The sequence below is a fragment of the Schistocerca nitens genome, chromosome 8 (assembly GCF_023898315.1).
Source record: "Schistocerca nitens isolate TAMUIC-IGC-003100 chromosome 8, iqSchNite1.1, whole genome shotgun sequence".
Lineage (NCBI taxonomy): Eukaryota > Metazoa > Arthropoda > Insecta > Orthoptera > Acrididae > Schistocerca > Schistocerca nitens.
The window spans coordinates 295,621,846-295,638,154 of NC_064621.1; positions in this window are offsets into that span (position 1 = coordinate 295,621,846).

Consider the following 16,309-nt stretch of genomic DNA (forward strand, 5'->3'; position numbering starts at 1 on the left):
TGTGGCCAAGATAGACACAAAGCCCATGCCTACTACAGTAGTACAAGTTTATATGCCAACTAGCTCTGCAGATGATGAAGAAATTGATGAAATGTATGACGAGATAAAAGAAATTATTCAGGTAGTGAAGGGAGACGAAAATTTAATAGTCATGGGTGACTGGAATTCGTCAGTAGGAAAAGGGAGAGAAGGAAACATAGTAGGTGAATATGGATTGGGGGGAAGAAATGAAAGAGGAAGCCGCCTTGTAGAATTTTGCACAGAGCATAACTTAATCATAGCTAACACTTGGTTCAAGAATCATAAAAGAAGGTTGTATACCTGGAAGAATCCTGGAGATACTAATAGGTATCAGATAGATTATATAATGGTAAGACAGAGATTTAGGAACCAGGTTTTAAATTGAAAGACATTTACAGGGGCAGATGTGGATTCTGACCACAATCTATTGGTTATGAACTGCAGATTGAAACTGAAGAAACTGCAAAAAGGTGGGAATTTAAGGAGATGGGACCTGGATAAACTGAAAGAACCAGAGGTTGTAGAGAGTTTCAGGGAGAGCATAAGGGAACAATTGACAGGAATGGGGGAAAGAAATACAGTAGAAGAAGAATGGGTAGCTCTGAGGGATGAAGTAGTGAAGGCAGCAGAGGATCAAGTAGGTAACAAGACGAGGGCTAATAGAAATCCTTGGGTAACAGAAGAAATATTGAATTTAATTGATGAAAGGAGAAAATATAAAAATGCATTAAATGAAGCAGGCAAAAGGGAATACAAACGTCTCAAAAATGAGATCGACAGAAAGTGCAAAATGGCTAAGCAGGGATGGCTAGAGGACAAATGTAAGGATGTAGAGGCTTGTCTCACTAGGGGTAAGATAGATACTGCCTACAGGAAAATTAAAGAGACCTTTGGAGAGAAGAGAACCACTTGTATGAATATCAAGAGCTCAGATGGCAACCCAGTTCTAAGCAAAGAAGGGAAGGCAGAAAGGTGGAAGGAGTATATAGAGGGTTTATACAAGGGCGATGTACTTGAGGACAGTATTATGGAAATGGAAGAGGATGTAGATGAAGATGAAATGGGAGATAAGATACTGCGTGAAGAGTTTGACAGAGCACTGAAAGACCTGAGTCGAAACAAGGCCCCGGGAGTAGACAACATTCCATTAGAACTACTGATGGCCTTGGGAGAGCCAGTCATGACAAAACTCTATCATCTGGTGAGCAAGATGTATGAGACAGGCGAAATACCCACAGACTTCAAGAAGAATATAATAATTCCAATCCCAAAGAAAGCAGGTGTTGACAGATGTGAAAATTACCGAACTATCAGTTTAATAAGTCACAGCTGCAAAATACTAACGCGAATTCTTTACAGACGAATGGAAAAACTGGTAGAAGCGGACCTCGGCGAATATCAGTTTGGATTCCGTAGAAATGATGGAACACGTGAGGCAATACTAACCTTACGACTTATCTTAGAAGAAAGATTAAGAAAAGGCAAACCTACGTTTCTAGCATTTGTAGACTTAGAGAAAGCTATTGACAACGTTAACTGGAATACTCTCTTTCAAATTCTGAAGGTGGCAGGGGTAAAATACAGGGAGCGAAAGGCTATTTACAATTTGTACAGAAACCAGATGGCAGTTATAAGAGTCGAGGGGCATGAAAGGGAAGCAGTGGTTGGGAAAGGAGTGAGACAGGGTTGTAGCCTCTCCCCGATGTTATTCAATCTGTATATTGAGCAAGCAGTAAAGGAAACAAAAGAAAAATTCGGAGTAGGTATTAAAATTCATGGAGAAGGAGTAAAAACTTTGAGGTTCGCCGATGACATTGTAATTCTGTCAGAGACAGCAAAGGACTTAAAAGAGCAGTTGAACGGAATGGACAGTGTCTTGAAAGGAGGATATAAGATGAACATCAACAAAAGCAAAACGAGGATAATGGAATGTAGTCAAATTAAATCGGGTGATGCTGAGGGGATTAGATTAGGAAATGAGACACTTAAAGTAGTAAAGGAGTTTTGCTATTTAGGGAGTAAAATAACTGATGATAATCGAAGTAGAGAGGATATAAAATGTAGACTGGCAATGGCAAGGAAAGCGTTTCTGAAGAAGAGAAATTTGTTAACATCGAGTATAGATTTAAGTGTCAGGAAGTCGTTTCTGAAAGTATTTGTATGGAGTGTAGCCATGTATGGAAGTGAAACATGGACGATAACCAGTTTGGACAAGAAGAGAATAGAAGCTTTCGAAATGTGGTGTTACAGAAGAATGCTGAAGATAAGGTGGGTAGATCACGTAACTAATGAGGAGGTATTGAATAGGATTGGGGAGAAGAGAAGTTTGTGGCACAACTTGACTAGGAGAAGGGATCGGTTGGTAGGACATGTTTTGAGGCATCAGGGGATCACAAATTTAGCATTGGAGGGCAGCGTGGAGGGTAAAAATCGTAGAGGGAGACCAAGAGATCAATACACTAAGCAGATTCAGAAGGATGTAGGTTGCAGTAGGTACTCGGAGATGAAGAAGCTTGCACAGGATAGAGTAGCATGGAGAGCTGCATCAAACCAGTCTCAGGACTGAAGACCACAACAACAACATCCCCTCAGCATCACACGATTTGATTTGACGACACTCCATTATCCTCGTTTTGCTTTTGTTGATGTTCATCTTATATCCTCCTTTCAAGACACTGTCCATTCCGTTCAACTGCTCTTCCAAGTCCTTTGCTGTCTCTGACAGAATTACAATGTCATCGGCGAACCTCAAAGTTTTTATTTCTTCTCCATGAATTTTAATACCTACTACGAATCTTTCTTTTGTTTCCTTTACTGCTTGCTCAATATACAGATTGAATAACATCGGGGAGAGGCTACAACCTTGTCTCACTCCTTTCCCAACCACTGCTTCCCTTTCATGCCCCTCGACTCTTATAACTGCCAGCTGGTTTCTGTACAAATTGTAAATAGCCTTTCGCTCCCTGTATTTTACCCCTGCCACCTTCAGAATTTGAAAGAGAGTATTCCAGTTAACGTTGTCAATAGCTTTCTCTATGTCTACAAATGCTAGATACGTAGGTTTGCCTTTTCTTAATCTTTCTTCTAAGATAAGTCGTAAGGTTAGTATTGCCTCACGTGTTCCAACATTTCCACGGAATCCAAAGTGATCTTCCCCGAGGTCCGCTTCTACCAGTTTTTTCATTCGTCTGTAAATAATTCGCGTTAGTATTTAGCAGCTGTGACTTATTAAACTGATAGTTCGGTAATTTTCACATCTGTCAACACCTGCTTTCTTTGGGATTGGAATTACTATATTCTTCTTGAAGTCTGTTAGTATCTCGCCTGTCTCATACATCTTGCTCACCAGATGGTAGAGTTTTGTCATGACTGGCTTCCCCAAGGCCATCAGTAGTTCTAATGGAATGTTGTCTACTCCCGGGGCCTTGTTTCGACTCAGGTCCTTCAGTGCTCGGTCAAACTCTTCACGCAGTATCTTATCTCCCTTTTCATCTTCATCTACATCCTCTTCCATTTCCATAATATTGTCCTCAAGTACATCGCCCTTGTATTAAACCTCTATATACTCCTTCCATCTTTCTGCCTTCCCTTCTTTGCTTGGAACTGGGTTGCCATCTGAGCTCTTGATATTCATACAAGTGGTTTTCTTCTCTCCAAAGGTCTCCTTAATTTTCCTGTAGGCAGTACCTATCTTACCCCTAGTGAGACAAGCCTCTACATCCTTACATTTGTCCTCTAGCCATCCCTGCTTAGGCATTTTGCACTTCCTGTTGATCTCATTTTTGAGACGTTTGTATTCCTTTTTGCCTGCTTCATTTACTACATTTTTATATTTTCTCCTTTCATCAATTAAATTCAATATTTCTTCTGTTACCCAAGGATTTCCATTAGCCCTCGTCTTGTTACCTACTTGATCCTCTGCTGCCTTCACTACTTCATCCCTCAGAGCTACCCATTCTTCTTCTACTGTATTTCTTTCCCCCATTCCTGTCAATTGTTCCCTTATGCTCTCCCTGAAACTCTCTACAACCTCTGGTTCTTTCAGTTTATCCAGGTCCCATCTCCTTGAATTCCCACCTTTTTGCAGTTTCTTCAGTTTCAATCTGCAGTTCATAACCAATAGATTGTGGTCAGAATCCACATCTGCCCCTGTAAATGTCTTTCAATTTAAAACCTGGTTCCTAAATCTCTGTCTTACCATTATATAATCTATCTGATACCTTTTACTATCTCCAGGATTCTTCCAGGTATACAACCTTCTATTATGATTCTTGAACCAAGTGTTAGCTATGATTAAGTTATGCTCTGTGCAAAATTCTACAAGGTGGCTTCCTCTTTCATTTCTTCCCCCCAATCCATATTCACCTACTATGTTTCCTTCTCTCCCTTTTCCTACTGACGAATTCCAGTCACCCATGACTATTAAATTTTCGTCTCCCTTCACTACCTGAATAATTTCTTTTATCTCGTCATACATTTCATCAATTTCTTCATCATCTGCAGAGCTAGTTGGCATATAAACTTGTACTACTGTAGTAGGCATGGGCTTTGTGTCTATCGTGGCCACAATAATGCGTTCACTATGCTGTTTTTAGTAGCTAACCCGCACTCCTATTTTTTTATTCATTATTAAACCTACTCCTGCATTACCCCTGTTTGATTTTGTATTTATAACCCTGTAATCACCTGACCAAAAGTCTTGTTCCTCCTGCCACCGAACTTCACTAATTCCCACTATATCTAACTTTAACCTATCCATTTCCCTTTTTAAATTTTCTAACCTACCTGCCCGATTAAGGGATCTGATATTCCACGCTCCGATCCGTAGAATGCCAGTTTTCTTTCTCCTGATAACGACGTCCTCTTGAGTAGTCTCCGCCCAGAGATCCGAATGGGGGACTATTTTACCTCCGGAATATTTTACCCAAGAGGACGCCATCATCATTTAATCATACAGTAAAGCTGCATGTCCTCGGGAAAAATTACGGCTTTATTTTCCCCTGGCTTTCAGCCGTTCGCAGTACCAGCACAGCAAGGCCGTTTTGGTTAATGTTACAAGGCCAGATCAGTCAATCATCCAAACTGTTGCCCCTGCAACTACTGAAAAGGCTGCTGCCCCTCTTCAGGAACCACATGTTTGTCTGGCCTCTCGACAGATACCCCTCCGTTGTGGTTGCACGTACGGTACGGCCATCTGTATCGCTGAGGCACGCAAGCCTCCCCACAAACGGCAAGGTCCATGGTTCATTGAGGGGGGGGGGGGGGTCAGATATGGTACTAACATGGAAACCCTCAGATACGATCAACAGATTCGGCTCATTTCTCCCAACTCACTTCTATACAACCTAAAGTGAAAGACATAATATACTCTTTGCGGGACATCCACAATTGTTGCTAAAATTTTTCCTTATGAATAGATCCGCTGCAGTTGTAAAGGCAAATACACTACTGGACATTAAAACTACTACACCACGAAGATGATGTGCTAGAGACGCGAAATTTAACCGACAGGAAGAAGATGTTGTGATATGCAAATTATTAGGTTTTCAGAGCATTTACACAAGGTTGGCGCCGGTGGCGACACCTACAACGTGCTGACATGAGGAAACTTTCCAACCAATTTCTCATACACAAACAGCAGTTGCCCGGCGTTGCCTGGTGAAACGTTGTTGTGATGCCTCGTGTAAGGAGGAGAAATGCGTACCATCACGTTTCCGACTTTGATAAAGGTCGGATTGTAGCCTATCACGATTTTGGTTTATCGTGTCGCGACATTGCTGCTCGCGTTGGTCGAGAGAAAATGACTGTTAGCAGAATATGGAATCAGTGAGTTCAGGAGGGTAATATGGAACGCCGTACTGGTTCCCAACGGCCTCGCATCACTAGCAGTCGAGATGACAGGCATCTTATCCGCATGGCTGTAACGGATCGTGCACCCACGTCTCGATCTCTGAGTCAACATATGGGACATTGCAAGACGACAACCATCTGCAGGAACAGTTCGAAGACGTTTGCAGCAGTATAGACTATCAGCTCGGAGACCATGGCTACGGTTACCCTTGACGGTGCATCACAGACAGGAGCGCCTGCGATGGTGTACTGAGCGACGAACCTGGCTGCACGAATGGCAAAACGTCATTTTTTCGGATGAATCCAAGTTCTGTTTAGAGCATCATGATGGTCGCATCCGTGTTTGGCGACATCGCGGCGAACGCACATTGGAAGCGTGTATTCGTCATAGCCATACTGGCCTATCACCCGGTGTGATGGTATGGGGTGCCATTGGTTACACGTGTCGGTCACCTCTTGTTCGCATTGACGGCACTTTGAACAGTGGACGTTACATTTCAGATGTGTTACGACCCGTGGCTCTACCCTTCATTCGATCCCTGCGAAACCCTACATTTCAACAGGATAATGCACGGCCGCATGTTGCAGTACCTGTACGGGCCTTTCTGGATGTAGAAAATGTTCGACTGCTTCCCTCGCCAGTACATTCTCCAGATCTCTCACCAACTGAACACGTCTGGTCAATGGTGGCCGAGCAACTGGCTCGTCACAATATGCCAGTCACTACTCTTGATGAACTGTGGTATCGTGTTCAAGCTGCATGGGCAGCTGTACCTGTACACGCCATCCAAGCTCTGTTTGACTCAATGCCCAGGCGTATCAACGCCGTTATTACGGTCAGAGGTGGTTGTTCTGGGTAGTGATTTCTTAGGGTCTACGCACCCGAATTGCGTGTAAATGTAATCACATGTCAGTTCTAGCGTAGTATATTTGTCCAATGAATACCCGTTTACCGTCTGCATTTCTTCTTGGTGTAGCAATGTTAACGGCCAGTAGTGTACTTTATTTGGATAAAATCCTACATACGACCCGAGTTTCAGGATGTAATCCCATCTTCAGCTGCTGCAAAATAAAAGAGAAATTAGAGGGATTCTACATAGAATTAATTAACATTAATAGGACTCACAGACATGTGCACATTAGGTTATACCTTGATAGCGTACGAGACAGTCTTACCAACCATGAAAAAATTAGTAAATTTAGCAACTATCATGCAAGATCCCGTGCGGATGAGGCATGGAACCCTCTCTGAGTCAATGAGTACCACACCGGGTAAACGGGGCGTAACCGGAAAAACACGAATGTAACAACAAATAAGCACACATTGCCACTATAATGTAACATACGTACCAGTTGCGAACGACTAGACATGTGGCACGATCTTAAGAGATTAAAATGAAGGAATATAAGTCGCAGAATGCCAATTTGTAGGCCTCAAAAGTAGCTAACCATATAAGTGCCCATCCTGCCGCTTACCATGGAAGCCCAACAAAGCCGGTGAGCAGACTGCCGTGCGAACCGCACATACATCTAGTCGTTCGCAGCTGGTTCCTAGGTTACACCTCATGTTAGCAGCGTGTCTTCATTTTTTATTACATTTTGTTTTTTTCGGTTAGACCCGGTTCACCCGGTGTGTAACTGGTTGAGTGAGAGATCCCTTTCAGGCCTCACCTTCGCGCGATCTCGCATGCTACTTCATCAATTTGCTGTTTTCATTCTTTTATTTTATTTTTTTACGTGAATGCTTCGAATTTTCTGTACGCAATCAATATGAAATCTGATGTTCACATTTTCATGGGCCTTTTTTAATTTTAATTGATTTTTCAAAGATACCCCCATAGTTTAGCTTGTTTAGCGCCTGGAGATAGGACGGACATTCTGAAACCAGGGTCGTGTGTACAGTTTAAAAAAAAAGTTCAAATGTGTGTGAAATCTTATGGGACTTAACTGCTAAGATCATCAGTTCCTAAGCTTACACACGACTTAACCGAAATTATCCTAAGTACAAACACACACACACATGCCCGAGCGAGGACTCGAACCTCCACCGGGACCAGCCGCACAGTCCATGACTGCAGCAGCCCTAGACCGCTCGGCTAATCCCGCGCTGCTTTATCCAAACAAAGAATCTGTCAAATACAGCTGTAGTGGATTTATTCGTTACGTAATATGAAAGACTCCGAGACGCTGTTTCCTAACGTCCACTACCACCGTTTTTGAGGAAACCAACCCTACACTTCGCGACGCGCAGTTGACTCACAATTCACGGGCTCGATAGGTAACTGGAAATTGAGCGTTTATCATCAACGTATATGGAGTCCGCGAACACAAATTTTTCCTAGCAACCTAGGAAAGAAATTAATTCGACTGGCACCTTTGTACCTATATGAAACGAAAGGGTCGCTAGTGTAGCGCCGAAGACGTCTGATTGCCGGGCTATGAACCTGTGTTCGATCAGCAGTTGCATCGTTGTTTTATTTGAATTTTTTCCGCATCAAAATTGCTATGAATAGGAGGGTTTATTAGGTATGTAAATCAATAAACAATAACAAAGAAATGGGCAAAAAAATTTCTCAAACGACTTGGATTTTCCAAGGAATTAAAATTTGAAGCCACATTGCATGAACAGAATTTCTAGTTAGGTTGCTACGACTACGAGCGCCCGAAGCACGTTATCGGATAAGGGAGAAAAACTAACTCCTCTCGCAGATGATATTGTGCACAAAAAAGCCGATTCATCTTCGCAACTGTGAAACAAATCCCCTCTACAGAACAAGAGCTCATAGCTCTTGAGGTACGCACTTTGAACCCACGCTTTAATTAGCCGAGTGGAAGCCGGCACGGTAGCTCAGCGTGTTCGGTCAGAGAGCTCGTCGGCCTCTGTAATAAAAATACTCAGTGGAAGGGTCAACAAACGAACTTTACCAGATGTCATGTGACGTCCGAAATGACCAAACCCAACGGTCAACAACGAACAAAAATGAAAAAAAAAGCGGTCTAAGGCGTTGCAGCCATAGACTGTGCGGCTGGTCCCGGCGGAGGTTCGAGTCCTCCATCGGGCATGGGTGTGTGTGATTGTCATTAGGATAATTTAGGTTAAGTAGTGTGTAAGCTTAGGGACTGATGACCTTAGCAGTTAAATCCCATAAAATTTCATACACATTTGAACATTTTTTTGAACCCACGCTTTATGGACCTTTTTATCTCATACTATCTCTTTCTGAAGCAAGGAGCTTACAGTACAACAGACCTGCGGCATAGTATGGAAGATGGAGAAGTGGTCAAGGTATGCCTTTTTGAGCCTATGTTTGCTGAGACTTTTTTGCTTCTACTCTGCCCAGTGACGTTACAGTGACCATCTATCAAAACCGCATTCTGCTGCACGCACTGCTGCAAGACGTGCAGGAAGAAAGTTAATGACGTTCAGCAAAGTACCGACCCGGATGTGGAGCCATGGTGACTCCGGCACCGTGGCCAGCTGCGACAGGTGTCTCGGTGGAGGATCCATGGCGCTAACAGCCCGATCGAGGTAGTCCTACAGTTTGTCGACAGCGTTTAAATCCCTGGATTCTATTGGCCAGGGAAGGGGGGGGGGGGTATGGTAAACTCAACCTGCTGCTCTCTGAGCAATGCACGTACTGCGATCTGTCTCGACACATTGCGTTGTACTGCTGCGAGATGCCATCGTGCCGAGAAAAGCAGACAGCATGTACTTGTGGACATTGGTCCCAAAGCTAGATGCATACATGTATTGATTCACTGTGCCTTTCAGAATGACGATGTCACCCCGGTAATGGCGCGGAGACATTCCCTAGACCGTAACGCTTCTTCCTCTGGCCTCTGCATTTATGGCCGTTGTTACGGGCTGTTTGTTTCAGGTCGATGGAGCATGAAACGTGTTCATCTTGAACGGCCACTTGTCGCCACTCTGTGGACATCCAGCTGCGATGCTGGCGTGCGACTTTCAGCCTTCATCGCTATTGGACAGCAGTCAGCATAGATGCGTGGACCAGGCGGCTGCTGTGGAGGATCACACTCTTACTACTTTTGCTGAATAGTAGTTGAGGAGATACTCTTGCTCCTGTGGGCGGTCAATTTGAAAGACATATGTATTCATTACCAGCGACGGCGAGGCATGACAGAATCTCTGACCAGAGAGTTATTTATCGTGGCTAGTCTGCGCTTGACCGCGCGAGAGTTGAATAGTGTGTGGCGAGTCGGCAGAGAGAGTAGTCAGTTGGATAGTAGTAGCAGTCTGGAGCAGTTTCATGTAGAGAGTGGACGGTTGTACTGAGCAGGCGTCGGCATGCGTCGACGGCGTGCAGTTCTTCCGAATCTGGTCAGGATTGTGGTGGACGATGTGTACTATTGTAGAAGGTAATGAAGCAGCATTGCGCTCAGTTAATAACGTATGTTAATTGTAATTAATTTGTTCAAATAATGCCACAATAATAATTTTTCTATCAAGTAAATCTTTTAAAGAAAAGTAATCATTTCAATTTAAAGAATTTTTCCACTCTTTTGAAGAAAAAGCATTGATTTCAATTTAAAGAATATTTCCTATGCATTTCCTCCAAGAATCAAAATTAAATATACGCCAGCATTGCACAGAGCTGTGCCGAAAAATAGGAGCAGATATAGATGCAGTGTTACTGAGGTAAGAATTTATCAGGTTTAATTATTTCACAGGGCCGAAGGTCAGCGCAGCTGCCCTTATAAAATTTATCAGATTTATTATTTGTGTTGAGATGTTACATTCAGTTCATGGTTCATTATTTAATTAATATTATTGTGGGTTTATGATCAATTACTATTCTTTAATTTTGCAAGGAAGTTACGCTTGGCTCTCATTTTGTTATTCAGTTTTGTGTGGGAAGACAACATTTCACTTAACATTGACTTTCATATTCTTGCTGGGAGGTTACAATTTCACTGTTGTTGACTTTTAAAAATCTGCAGGGAGGTTACACTTGGCGACATCGGGACCAGGATCGTATTTCGTTGTGAATCTTCTGATGAGTAGTCAGATATCTGCTCTTATTTACTTAAATGTAATTAACACTTGGCGCAACACATTTACTAATTTTGTCACTTTCTTTCACAGATCATCGGCAATTCGTTGCTCTTTGTTGTATTTGTGTTTGTTGCATTTTTGTATTGTCTTTGTTTCATTATTGAATAACTGTGATTTGTGTAAAAATGCCGCGGAAAACTGTTAATAGTACATCGCGAGGTATAATGAGTGAAATAACCGAATTAAACAACTTGACCGTTAGTACTTGCGACATGCAGTATAATGATGACAATCCTCCATTTACTGACAATCAGTGCGTACCGACCACTTGTAAGGATTTTTATCTTAACGTTGAACAAACGAATTCAATTGTGTTCTCTGTTAATTTGACGACAATTGATGACGGGGGGCGTTCTGTTGCATTGAGCGCTGCACAGCTTAACACACCCGGTTTGCAGGATTTACGTGACGAACGGACAGATTTTATTAATGAAAACGAACTGTGCAATCAGAATGTGTCGGATTTATTTAATTCCGAGATAGTGACCAACAGAGTATATCCGATTAGCAAACATTTTCAAGAATCACAGAATGACCAAATGGTCACACAAAACGTGACAATTTCAGGTACACCACCAAACAGCACACAGAATAGAAATGCTAATTTTGGTTCGGATCAAATGATGGCATTATTGCAACAAGTTCTTGAATCAAACAGACAAATTTTTGAAAAACAAGACAACCTTAAAGAAGATAACAAACAACTTAAGGAAAGTTTCAAACAATTGATAAAAGGACAAGACGACTTTCACAAACAACTTGCTGAAGAGAACAAACAATTAATAGAACAAAACAAACAATTTTCTGAAAGTCTTAAACAGCCGAACGAAAAACACGTCAACCTTAATGAACAGAATGAACAACTTAGTGAACAGATTATAGCGGTTACCGTGCAATGTCATGACACTAAAGAACAATTACGTGAGGATACTAAGGCTTGTGCTAATAACAGTAATGAAGAAGTTGGAACTGTTGCACAAGAATTAAGTAGTACACGTGTAGGCACAACAGAATCACATAGAGACGAAATGAATGCAGTCGCTGAACAATGTCCTAAAAACGCAATACAGATACACGACGAGTTTAATTTAACGTCACCTGAACTTTCACACACTCTGAATACCGAAATCGATACTAAATATGAACAACAGATCAGTCAAATTGACGAAAGTATTAAAGTAGCAGAAATGAAAACTGTTTCAGTTGCTAACGCGTCACAGCGTGCGGCACATTCTGAACGTTTGTCATACTCCATAGCCAGTTTAACTTAAGCAATTTACAGAAGCTACGCGACTTAAAATCCAGAATGACACAGACAAACAGATTCTCACACAAACCTGAACGTGTTCACAAATTCAGAGACGATAACGTTGGTTACGAGCAATTTTTATCCGTAAGAAAATCTAAGGAATTTAATAATGACAGAGCACAGATACACGATTTGAACTGTATACGACAATTTATTTTTGTACTTTCAATAGCATTACCTGTAATGAAGAAACAACAATTAGCATGGATACAGCAATTTATTTCTGAATTTTTACCGCCATTGCCTGTAACACAAAAGCTGAAATTTATTTGCAGCGCGTAATTAACCTCAGGGGATTCATTACGCTTCAATGAATATGTGCCGTAGCGGGCATAGGGCCCCGAGCTGTGGTAGTGCTGTTTCATCTTTAGTTTTCTGCACTGCTGCCTTCTCTTCTACTATCCTTTATATCTATCAAAACAGCTCTTTAACTATTGCTCTACCTAGTATTAAGAAAAGTGAGTAAAGAAAACCCGATAAGACAAGTTACACCGAAAGTGACACTTTTTCATTAGACGCTCCAGAAATGACAACTATGAGAACTTTAATATCAGAGAAAATTTTAATCATCAGTATGTACAAAATTATCAGCAACAGCAAACACATTTTGGCAATAATAGAGGTCTTTCTCCGCAATAGCATCAAAGCCAGCCGGTTAGCATACCTAACCAACAATGCAGTCTACAAGGTCAACCAAGCTTTAATGTTTCGCCGCGTGCACGTATAGTCTCAGCTCCAACAAATAGTAACGCAAAGCAACAAGGAAATAACTACGTACAGAAAACACACTATTTCAATCCCTATCGCAATGCGCCGTATAGAAATGACTATCATGACAGACGTAAAAATAGTGAGCACAATTTTCAGCGTACATTTAATGACGGTCTATCTTATCAGCAGCAAGAACATCCGCCACAACAAATTATCATGAATGAACCAGACAATAGGTATCATCCAGAACGCAATACGTCAGGAAGAAATAACAGAACAGTTCAAATAGTCGAAATGCCACAGCATTCTCCTGATAATAATAATACGTCAGATAGAATTTGACTAGATACTGTACAGGTCGCATCTTCCAGTAACACAAGCAATATTTTTGACACGCAGAAACTTGTTCACGAAAACGTTATGTGAAACATGCTTTTTTGAATGCACTACTTTTATCGCACCCAGATCTTATTAGAAATTTTTCCATTGCCACCGACAGTTCTAACACCGCTTTAGGCGTACACATTTTTCAGGAAATTGAAGATGATGGTTCTACAGTAATTAAAAACATCGCTTTTGCGAGTCGCATTTTGTCACCTGCTGAACGAAATTATTCTGTTACAGAACTGGAAACATTATGTGTTGTTTGGGCTTTTACGAGATTTAGGCATTTTCGTTATGGAAGACACACCACCGTTTACACAGACCATAGAGCAATACAATTTTTACTTTCGGCTAAATTTACACACGATAGGTTACGCAGATGGAAACTTTATTTACAGGAATTTAATTTTACAGTTGTTCACATTCCCGGCACACAAAATATTGTAGTAGACGCACTATCTCGTTCTCTTAGCAACAATCAGCAAGACATCGCAACCAACTTCTGCAAAGCAAATTTCAGCGTCATGTACATTCAACAAGTTGCATTTGAAAATTTCATTTCGTCGTCATTACAGGACATAGCACAAGAGCAAAGTAAAGACAACGTATGGAAAGAGATTAAACACCTTTGGCAAGATAGGAATAATGTTACCATTAGAAACCATTACATTGTACGCAATGACATTCTGTTTCGCCTCTCTCATCCTGACAACAACATTTGGTTATTATGCAGTCTTGACGAGCTTGTTAACAAATTAATTTGGTATACTCATTTAAGTTACGCACATTACGGAGCTAGAAAATGTTTTCTTATACTGAGACAGAACTGTTATTTTGCCAACATGGAGAAACGTATACGACGAGTTTTAGCGTCATGTAAAATCTGCCAGAAAGCTAAGTCAGACACAACTTCTCATATTCCTCCATTACATCCCATTGTACCTGTTAAATTGAGACATATGGCTGCTGTGGACATTTTTGGTCCGATTTCCAGAACTAATAGAGGTTTTTGCTACATCTTTGTCGCTGTTGAACTCACTTCAAAATTTGTTACCATCACTCCGTTATGCAAAGCTACTGCTAAAACTGTTTCGAAAGCATTAGTAAAACATTTTCTATTTCATGTAGGGCATATGTTGAAAGTAATTTCCGACAATGGATCATAGTTTCGATCTGCTATATGGACACGTATCTTACGAGCTAGAAACATTTCTCCGATCTACATATCCAGGTACCATGCTTCTTCGAACCCTTGTGAACGATTAATGAAAGAAATTGGTAAACTGTGTAGAATTTACTGCCATAAAAAAACATATTGATTGGGACACACACATACACTCATTCCAGGATGTAATTAATTCCATACCAAATGAATCCACTATGCTATCTCCGTCTGTTATACTGAAAAATGTTGAACCACATAACAAAATTAAAGAATTAGTAAACTTTCCTACATCTCGTCGACTACGACACCATGAAATAATTGATATTGCGCTGAACAACATTAAACGTGCCGCAGAGCGCCGGAGAAGACAGCAAAAACAGGTTTGTATACGCCGTGACTTTCACGTTGGACAGAAGATATTAGTACGTACACACTATTTAACCAACAAAATAAAAGGTAGGTGCAGTAAATTTGAACTTCTATACGCAGGTCCATATCGGATTCGCAGCATTCCTCACCCCAATGTTGTACACGTCGAATCTTGGAGAACCAGAAAATCGAAAGGAAACCACAATATATCGAATATCAAACCCTTTATTGAATGAACATACTTTATGATTTATCACACTGTAATGCCATTTCCTAATTTTTTTTATGACCACTTTTGCAATTATATTCACATGAACACTTACTGATGATTATGGTTTTTTTTTTTTTTTTTTTCAAGTGCCCGGCAAGGTAAGGTTATTAGGTCGCTTTTCTTGTCGTTACACATTAGACCGTGCACATTTTTCCAAATAAACTTACACATTTTATGACCACTTATGCAATTATATTTATGTGATTACTTACTGATGATTGTCGTATTTTTTCTTGGCAAGTGCCCGGCAAGGTAAGGTTAGCAGGTCGCTTTTCTTGTCGTTACACATCAGACCGTGCACATTTTTCCGGATAAACTTACGTATCTTATGAATAATTATGCAATTCTATCTAGTGACATATTAATTTTATTAAATTCTCTCTACATTAAAGTCTACAATTCTCGCCTCTATTAACTACACAACATACAAGCTGAACACAAAGAAGGTCACATTCCTTTTCGTTATATATCAGACCGTGCATATTTTCCATTTTTCATGTATGTATGATTGTTTTCCTGTTTTGTTTGTATGCACTATGAAATATTTACGATATAACAAACACCAGTTGACTTTGACATTTTTGCCTTATGATATCTCAACATCGTGACTATTTTTACATTTTTTGCTGCTGCATTATGATATTCTGTGTACATTTTTGCATCTGAACACTGTCTATATTTTTTGACATAATACGTTTTCTGTCATGCTATGCTGTATGATTAATTATATCACTATAAACCAGTTTTTATCTAATGGGTATATGAATTAAATGCAAGACATTAATCTTTGTTCATCATTTTCAGAAAGAAATAACGTGTAAAGGAAATAAATTAAACAGAAATGGGAATTTCACCTACGGAATAAACGAAAGAAGATGCAAAAACCTGATGAGGAAGAGTAAATGGATCAGAATTAACAAGCATTAACAAGAATATACTATACACATCGTAGAATAGCAGTCTTAACTAATTTTTTCTTTCAGAATACGAAGCGATTGATGCAGGCTGTCAGACAGAACTTCACATCTTAGTTTTAGTGAGGAAATATGCTAGAAATAAGGAATAGTTGTGTAATGAATAATGAAGTGATTTTTTTTTGCAGATGATAATGAATGGTGATGAATAATGATATAGGATATGCAGCTCTGAATAATG